This window comes from Petaurus breviceps, unplaced genomic scaffold, assembly GCF_028583685.1.
Source record: "Petaurus breviceps papuanus isolate PSGF00001 unplaced genomic scaffold, PetGlider_PUasm1.0 229, whole genome shotgun sequence".
Lineage (NCBI taxonomy): Eukaryota > Metazoa > Chordata > Mammalia > Diprotodontia > Petauridae > Petaurus > Petaurus breviceps.
In genome coordinates, this window is record NW_027185903.1 from 11098311 (window position 1) to 11107461 (window position 9151).

The 9151-nt window shown below is 40.8% G+C and overlaps 1 long non-coding RNA gene and 1 pseudogene across 2 annotated transcripts in view; both read right to left on the minus strand.

Moving 5' to 3' along the window:
• The window catches only part of LOC138167562 (CXXC-type zinc finger protein 1 pseudogene), a 2859-nt pseudogene extending 236 nt beyond the window's left edge, over positions 1-2623 (minus strand).
• Positions 2624-2981: 358 nt separating this feature from the next.
• LOC138167240 (uncharacterized) overlaps positions 2982-9151 on the minus strand; it is a 366181-nt gene continuing 360011 nt past the window's right edge. For both annotated transcript variants that reach the window (XR_011169836.1, XR_011169837.1), the window contains one exon: positions 2982-3795. This is a non-coding gene — a long non-coding RNA (uncharacterized lncRNA). The remainder of the gene's footprint in view (positions 3796-9151) is intronic.

Consider the following 9151-nt stretch of genomic DNA (forward strand, 5'->3'; position numbering starts at 1 on the left):
GTGTGTGTGTGTGTGTGTGTGTGTGTGTGTGTGTGTGTGTACAGGCATCTCCACCAAAACCCCAGGTCTCTCTCCCTTAAATGTTTTATTTTGTTTGTTTGTTGGGGAGAGGGGCAGGATTTGCATAGAACAATTTGCATAGCACTTCTCCACTCCTGTGAGGACTGCACCCTTCAACCCCTCTCCCAGACTCCCATCTTTCACCACCCCAGCCATACCACCCACTCCTCCAAACAAGTGTTATAATTCATTACCTGGCTTCAATCCCTCTCCAGGTTGTTCCCAATTCCCTCCCCCAGAAAAAAGTTTTAACTGAGAGCGTTTTCTTTGGCTATTCCCCATGCCTGGCACTCTCTCCCTCTGCATCTCCACTTCCTTTATTTCTTGGCTCCCTTCAAAGGCCCTCCTTCTGGAGGAACACTTTCCAGATCCCCCTTATCCGCCTTAACCTTAGTGTCCTTCCTTAGACATGGCCCCCAGTGGATCCTGTCCAGGACTTGTTTGCACTGAGTTGTATGCTGTGCCCTCAGGAGGCTGAAAGCTCCTGGAGAACAGGGTGTCTGGTTTTCTCTGTATCCCCAAAGTTCAGCTCAGTGCCAGGCACTCAGTGAGTGTTTCATAAATAATTGCTGAATGACCTCAGTCTGAGCACCCAGTCTTGTGCTCATAAACTCATTAACTATGAATTTGGCCTTGCCCCCAGTTCTAAAGGGAGGCTCTCTCACTAGCCCACCTTCATTTTATTCCTATTCTCACTACCTGGGCTCCAGGCCCCTTATCCACAGGCTGCCTCCATCACCCTCAGGGCCCTGACAGTATCACATGACCTGGCTCTGGCCTTCCCATTCCCACAGCACTGGAATAATGGAGAATGCCAGCTTGTCTATCCAAGACCTAAAGCTTCTTGGATCAGTACCTCCAACTGACCCCCCACTCCATGCCAGGTGATCAAACCTATTTTCTGTCTGAAGTCCACATGGGTTCAGGGAGAAGATCTGGGTCAAAGTAAAACACCCAAACCACTTGCCCATACTCCAGATCCATCTAAGGCTGCTGAAACTTCTCCCGGTCCCAGTGCTGATTGCCCTGTAGTTTAGGCAGGTGACAGAAGTCTCCTGTCAGGTAAAACAACATCCTGTACTGGGAGCAGTCACACACTTCTTCCACTAGTACCTTGAGGTCAACATGTTTTGCTCTATCTGTTGTAGACGTCACTAAAGAGTCAAGTAAACCCCTTATTTCTGAGAATAGAGGGTATATAGATTCTGGCTCTTGTATTTTCCATAACAATATTCCATAGACCTCAATGCCATCTTGGATTTGATAGGGTGGCCACAGAAGACACAGATCTGCAGGTCTATGTCCTTGCTTTCTCCCTCATTGCTCCCCTCATATTCCCAGACCACCCATTGCTTTGCCTTGAGGATGAAAACCTCCAGTTCCTGAATGCCTCATTCCATGTTCTGCAACTGCATCCAAGCCCCTTTGGATCTGCTCCAGAAACTTCTTTCCATGTTCTTCTGCAATATATGGGCTTCGCTGCTACTGCTGGATTCACTGGTGTAGAATCTCATAGATGCAATTGGCATACAGTTTCATGCCACAGTCATCAGATCAATACTTGAAACCTAACTGGGCAGGCTATACACATTTGGGGCCTAGGCACTGGGTCAAGGAAGCTGGTTCTTGGTATCTGCAAATTAGGTGTGTGCCCATGTATCCTTGCAACTCTGCTTCTGCTGGTGATGCTTATGCTTCTCTGACTTCTCCTGCTGCTTGATAGAATTTACTTTCAGCATATGCTTCAAAAGTATAGGGTCCATTCTCAGGGGCACTCAACCATGGTAATTTATGGTCATTGAAGGCACTAGCACAGAAGTCCTGATAGGCCTCAGGGTCCAAAGGCAGGTCTTCATCAGAGAGTGCCTCGAGTGTGGCCATGGCCTCTGATGACTCCTTTAACATCTGGAAATGCTCTTCCTGTGCCCAAAGAAATTTCTGTATAGCTGATGTCAGACACATGGAAGAAGAGAATTATTTATAGAGGTAACGCTGCCAAAGAAGGTACTTCTGTCAAATTTTGTTGGGGCCCCCAAATTTCCTCATGTCATGACAGAAGTCACAGTGGCCAGAATCCTTGATCTGTCCGCAGGCCTCACACTCACCACACATCCAACCTAACAGCTTGATCTGCTGGTTGGGCATCTTTCATACAGGGCCAGGTCCTGAGGGAGATGGGCTTTATGAGAGAGGTGAAGCCCTTGGAGATGGCCATAGGCTCATTTCCCACAGAATCTAAAAGGATATATGATATGATCTTCCCAGGTGGGTTGGCTGTACATCCCTAGACTCAGACTCATATTTCCCATCATGTTCACAGTGTGTGTGTGTGTGTGTGTGTGTGTGTGTGTGTGTGTGTGTTTTGATATCAGAATCCAGCTTTGGGTGCTTCTTCTGGTGCTGCAGACAGTACCACTCTTGGATGGCCTTTGCCAGCTTTGCTGTGACCTTGATGCAGTCACCATGAAACCACTTGTTGGAATTGTTACAGCCAATCATGAAGCAATTTACATTGGGCTTGAAGCAAACACAGTAAATGGGTAAAGTCTCATTGTTCTCAGACTTAGATTCTCCCCTTCTAGCAGTCCCAGGTTCTGGGTCTGAAAATTCACTCTCCTTGTCCTGAAGGAAGGCCTTCAGGCTCATCCCAAACCTCAACCTCCAACCCCCCTCCCTGACCTTACCCACCATTGCCTCAGGTCAGCTCCACTCCCTTGCTCTCACCATGGCAGCAGTGCCAAGATTTAAACATGAAACTTTTACTAACCATGAAAGTAAAAGCAAATTAATCATAATATAATTTTTGCTCAATAGAAGGCAAAAGTAGTAATAAACAAAAAGTAGCACCACACTCATAACTGGGGCCACATCCTCCCACCAATTTATGTAGCATTCATCTTCAGAGGATGAGGTGAGAGGGGAGGACTGTGTACATACTTCCAAAGATCTAGAAGTGAGGCACATGAACAGAGAAACTCATCAGCTCAAAGTACCTCATGACTCCAGACTTTAGGCATGGATATTAATGATATCTTTTAAGGAACAGTCTGCCCCATATGTCACCAGTTCTTATTTCTAAAGCTTGCTGCTCTCCTGCTAGATGAAGTGATTTCTCTGCTACTCTTAGACTTCTGAGTCAAAGTGTTAACTCATTTAGTTAACTGCATCCCTAAGCCTGGGTTCTATAAGGGATAAGTACTGATACAGTATGACACTCTTTTAGTGAAAAGTCTGTTCCTTTCATCCTGGAAATCCAGGTTTTCATTCCTTTTGGTTTTCACATATTTTCCCTTCTGAGTCATGCCAGATAGTAAAGGATGAAAACACTTTGGGGGATTTTGCCTTTCTCGAGCTGTAGGTGGCACTACAGAGCAAAGAACCCTTCCTAGCACCAGCTCTTCACCTACAGAAGAAACCCCTTACCTCCAATCAGCTCTCTCAAACAGCAGAGCTGTCTTTTGTTTTTATTTTTATTTTTACTTTTACAAGTTCCACCCACTGGTTCTAGTTATACCCTCTGAGGTCAAGCAGAAAAAAATCTAATTCCTTGTTAATATCCTTTCAAATACTTGAAGATAGCAATCATTTCACAATTAAATCTTTTCTTCTCAAAGTTCCCCAATTCTTTCAACTTGTCATCATATGGCATGAACATGATGCTTTTTCCATCCTGGTTGCTCTCCTCTGGATTCTCTCCAGCTTATCAGCATCCATTCTAAAAAGTGGTATCCAACACTGAAAACAATAACATAAATATGAGTTGATCAGGGAAGAGTATAACAGGATTTTTATCAGCCCCCTTCTAGACACTGTTCTTCTCTTAAGGAAGTCAAAGATTTCATTAGCTTTTTTGGCTTCTGTAAGAAGAGTCCAATAAAATCCCCAAAACTTTTTCAGATGAGGTACTGTCTAGCCATGCCTCCCCCATCTTGTATTGTTTTTAGCCAAAGTTTAAGATGTATTAGTTAGAAGCAAATTAGCAAATTCTCATGTTTTTTTATCCAGTTTCAACAAATTTATCTACAGGAAGATCTGATTTCTTTCCAAGTCTAGGGTTTGAATATTAAAAATTATGAGGATATGGTGGAATTTATGTTTGATTGTGGACTTTGAGATAATTACCTATAAAGATTTTGGGAAATATTAGATGAAAATAGTTATTTTGTGCTCTAGAGCAATGTTAATGGTGAAAGGTTGGGGTTGGTTCAAAATCTTGGTGAGTCCCTTTCACAGACAAGAATACTTATCTGTGAGAAATGATTATTAATAACCAATATTTGGGGGAGAATTCACAGCTCTGCTCTTCTTTTAAATTACTCATTTTAAAAAGTTCAGTTTTTCTGGGGTGGCCAGGTAGCACAGTGAGTAAGAGCACCAGCCCCAGAGTCAGGATGACCTGGGATCAAATCCGGGCTCAGACACTTAGCAACCACCCAGAAACACCTGGCCGTGTAACCTTGAGCAAGTTATTTAACCCCAATTGCTTTTAAAAAATAAAAAAAAAGTTCAGTTTTTCTTGAAGGACAATACTGATAATGAGATTTCATAAACTCTTCCCTATTTTAGTCAGAACCCACCCAATTTTACAAGAAATTTAATCAAGACCATTATGCTCTACTCAAGCTTCGGTAAAGACAGATCCTTTTGGCCTGATAGTTCAAGGCTGGGAGTGGATATAGATGGGTATAGGTGGAATATAGAGTGGATATATAGGTGGAATGTAAATAGCAACTGTTTATGCTCTGACCAGAAACCTTGAGAGTCTTTCCCAGAGTGATTACTTTCTTTTTTTAGTAGGTAGAAGAGGCCATTTTTTGCTTTGCCTCATTTCTTACCTAAGCTTAATCACTGAATGTGTGTTGCTTCAGTCAAAGTGAGACCTCAGAAAGACCTTAGCTTAAAAAGACTAAGGTCTCTGGGTGGCTAGGTAGCTCAGTGAGTAAAGCCCTGGCCCTGGAGTCAGGAGGACTTGAGTGCAGATCCAGCCTCAGACACTTAACACAAAAAACTAGCTGTGTAAGTTACTTAACCCCAATTGTCCTCCAAAAGGCAAAAGAAGACTAAGGTCTCCTGCTGTATCTGGGATACTCTGCAGGCATCCTGCTCTATATCTTGGCACTGGACCCAGAAGGCTCCAGAAGAAAAAGTGAGGCTGGTGATCTTGCATAGTCCTGCCTCACTTGAATCCAATTCACTCACAAGTTATGGCATCACCTTCAAAGACAAGGACAAACAATAATTTTTGACATGTTACTCTTAGCCCTTCATTGACCACCTACTGTTTCAAAGCATATATGAACTGTGGGTCTGCCACCATGATAGTTTTTGGTCTCAGAGACACAGTTAAATGACCATCCTTTTATTAATGATTTGCTAGCCTTATTAATAAAAATAATTAAATTACCCAGAAACTATTTCTCTAGAACCTTTTTCATTGTCACACAGCAGTCATAATCATATCTTATTACTGGAATGGAAGTTAAAGGTCAACCCCCCTCATTTTATAGAAAGTGCATTTTATAGTACAATGCATTTGACATGATGCCAACCACTCTCACCATTACACCATATTACTTTTATTTTTTTCTCTAAATTATCCCCAGTAGTGCATAGGTAAAGAAGTATATAGAGTTCAAAACAGCAAATATTCCAAGGCATGAGTTTTGTATTTGTTTTTAGCACTGAAATTTATTCAGATACAAATACCCTCTTGGATATAGCTGTGTCTCCATTCCCTTCTTTCTCTTATGGGAAGCTGGAGCCCTTTCTGTGGCAAAGTAGAAAGTCAGCTTTGTCCATTTCAGGTCATTGTAGATCATGGTTAAAAGATGGAAGAAATTTCTGAAAACTTCTAGCCCAGCCTTTTTATTTGACAGATAAAAAAAACCAAAACCCATATTAGTGAAATGGCAGAACTGGCATTTGAGCCTGGTATTTGAGTCTTCTGATTTCAAATATTGCACTCTTTCCATTGTATTATATGACTTCACAATCAAGCACTGACTGACTTCTTCCCAAAATTCCCAAAACTTCCTCCTGTTCAGGCAAAAAGTTTTCACCTAAGTCTTATAATATGCCCTTCTGGCTTAGAGTGATCTCCAATGGTAACTGTTTGTCTTTGCAACAGCAACCTTGATGGTCTTCCCCTCCCAGATGGATTTTTTTCTTTTTTTTTCTAATTAAATGAGCCTCTTGAAAACAAAAAAAATACTTATTAAAAGGACCATCCCTTGACTCTCTTCTTAAAGAGGCCTATTTACAGAATAGACAATTACCTAACTCTCAGTATGTGAAAAGGCGTTAGCCTAGAAGGGCCAGGGTCTCCCATTGCATCCGGGGTCATCTCAAGTCATCCTAATAAATAACTGGTCACTGGACTCAGATGACTTTAGAGGAGAAAGTGAGACCCAGCCCTCCCTCACTCAAACCAAAGTCAACTACAAGTTATATCATCATTTTCCTGATGCCATAATCATCTTCAAAAATGAAGGACAAACACAATAATATGTCAAAACAATAATATAGGGATTTAGTCAGGTATTGAAATAATAATACTAATAATAAATGAAAAAATAATGATTATTATTTTCATGTTAACATTTGCAAAGTATATGTATAGGTGGAGATAAACCCTTCAAAGGGATATTATGATGACCAAATGAGATTATAGATTTATCTTTCCATTATCTCAATAGTCTTTGAAGTGGGTTCTATTATTATTGAGATGAGAGAGAGAAGAAAGAGAAAGACAGAGAGAGAGACAGAAAGAGAAAGAGAGAGATCTCATTTGATTATCTCAATAGCATGTTGAAGTAAATATTTCCCTGCCTTACTCCAAGGCTCTCAATTCTTAACTGTTGGCTTGGCAGGGGATAGGATACAGTGACTGTTCATGCTTTCTCTCAGGTAATCCTGGAAGAACAGTGAAGCAAGGCATTTAATAAATATTTGTTGAATGATGAATAAGAACCACCACTTCTAGACCACCATTTAATCATATCCATATTTCCTAAATTTTGTTCTATAGAATCCTATTTTCCCACATTATATAATTATCTGTTCCATGACGAATTTTCAGTATTATCAATATTTCCTTGTAAAATCTTAAATATGACATGACACATGTGACACAAATATTTAGTACACATGAGATTTGGGGGGGGGGGTATGGAAATAGGCTGAATCTCATCCATTTTGCTCCCAAATGTACCTAACTCTTCTTCATCCCGGTGATAATCCATAACCCAATCCTCTGGTCCAGGATGTATCAATATATTTCAAGACCAACTGATTTTACTTCAACAAACAAAACAAAACAAAGCAAAAATGCTCTGTGGCCAGCTTTGAGTTGAGAAACAATGATCACATTCAATTATTCTATTCACTTGAATGGTCAGAATGTCTCAATTTTTCTCTCTAAAGTACCTGTTATCTAATTAAGTCTATAAGAGCTCTTGGAAAAATTACACAGGAGATTGTTTGTCTCAGCCCCTTGGCACCTACTTCTGCATCATTCCCTGAATGTTTTTTCAGGGGCTCTAGCATTCTACCACAGTTGTTTACCTAGAAATGGAAACATCTCCTGGGTAGTGGGGAGGTGAGGAATTTCATGTACAGTCTCAGTGCTTGAGGAGCACTTGCCATCAGAGTTGGGTTTTTTTTTAAGCAATTACTCAGTTCTTGCCATGGTGCTAAGTACTGAGAAAAGAAAGAAAAATATCAAGTCCTTGACCTCAAAGGTCTCACATTCTAATTAGGGAGACAACAGATTTTTTTTAATGCCCAGATATATAATGTTAAAAAAAAAAGCAGAGGAATGGATGGGGCAAGATCCTTCTGCAGAAGACTGAATTTGGACTAAGTTTCAAAGGAAGCCAGGGAGACCAGAAGACAGAGAAGAGGGAAAGCATTCCAATCATAGCAGGACAGTCAGCCCAAAGTCAAGAGATAGAGGACTATATGGAAAATAAATAACCAGTATCACTGAATAGCACATGTGGACTGGAATAAAGTACAAGAAGACTGAAAAAGTCAGAAGGGGACAGGCTGCAAAGGGCTTTAAAAGCTAAACAGAAAATTTTATATTTGATCCTAGGAGTAATGGAACCAGTGTAGCTACCTGAGCAGGAGAGTGTCATGATCAGACCTGCAATTTGAAAATCACCCTGGCTATTCAGTGGAGGATGGATTGAGGAGAGAGAGCTATGAGACAGCTATTTCCTTCTGTAGCTCATTTTTCAGATAAAGAAACTGGGGCAAACAGGATTAAGTGACTTGTCCCGGGTCACAAAGCTAGTAAGTATCTGAGATCAGATTTGAACTCAGGAAGAAGAGTCTTCCTGACTCCAGGCCAGACACTCTAACCACTTCACCACACACATGAATTTAATTCATTTTATTTAACATTTATTAAGTACCTACTGTGTATAAGGCACTGGGAATATAGAGATTAAAAATAGTAAATGCAACAAGAAGCCTCATCAAACTGCCTCACCTGGCCAACCTCACGAGAAAGATGATTAACTTTGTAATAGATTTCTTCCTTTTATGCAGATGAGGCAAATCAATTAAAATTCAGGTATTCTGAGGCTCCACCTGTCCACAAAGAATTATGGCAATTTATTTGCAATGTCTACTTTGGATGTTTGTTTTGCTTGCCATGTGAATCATTTTTTTAAATAAGTTGTTTAATCTACATCTAAGTCCAGGGATATTATTTTCACTGAACTGTTTGACAAATTTATTTACATACAAATTAAATTGAGTCCCCAGTCTGCTGCCTGCAATAACTGGTCATTGAAATTCTGTGGTTTCCCCCACAGCCAGTTAAGCAGTGCAGTGGAAAAAACACTGGCTATGAAATAATGGGCCCTGAATTCAAATCCCTGACTCCTGCCCTTGCTACTGTGTGCCTTTGAATGAGTGAGTTAACTTCTCTGGGTCTCAATTTTCTCACCTATAAAACCGGAAAGTTTAACTATATGACCTCTAAGAGCCTAGCAGAACGCTTTCTATGATCCCAGGTGGAGATCCAAAGCTTTCAGGGGGGGGTTGACTAGTTAGATTGAGTGTCTTATTAAAGTTAGTGATC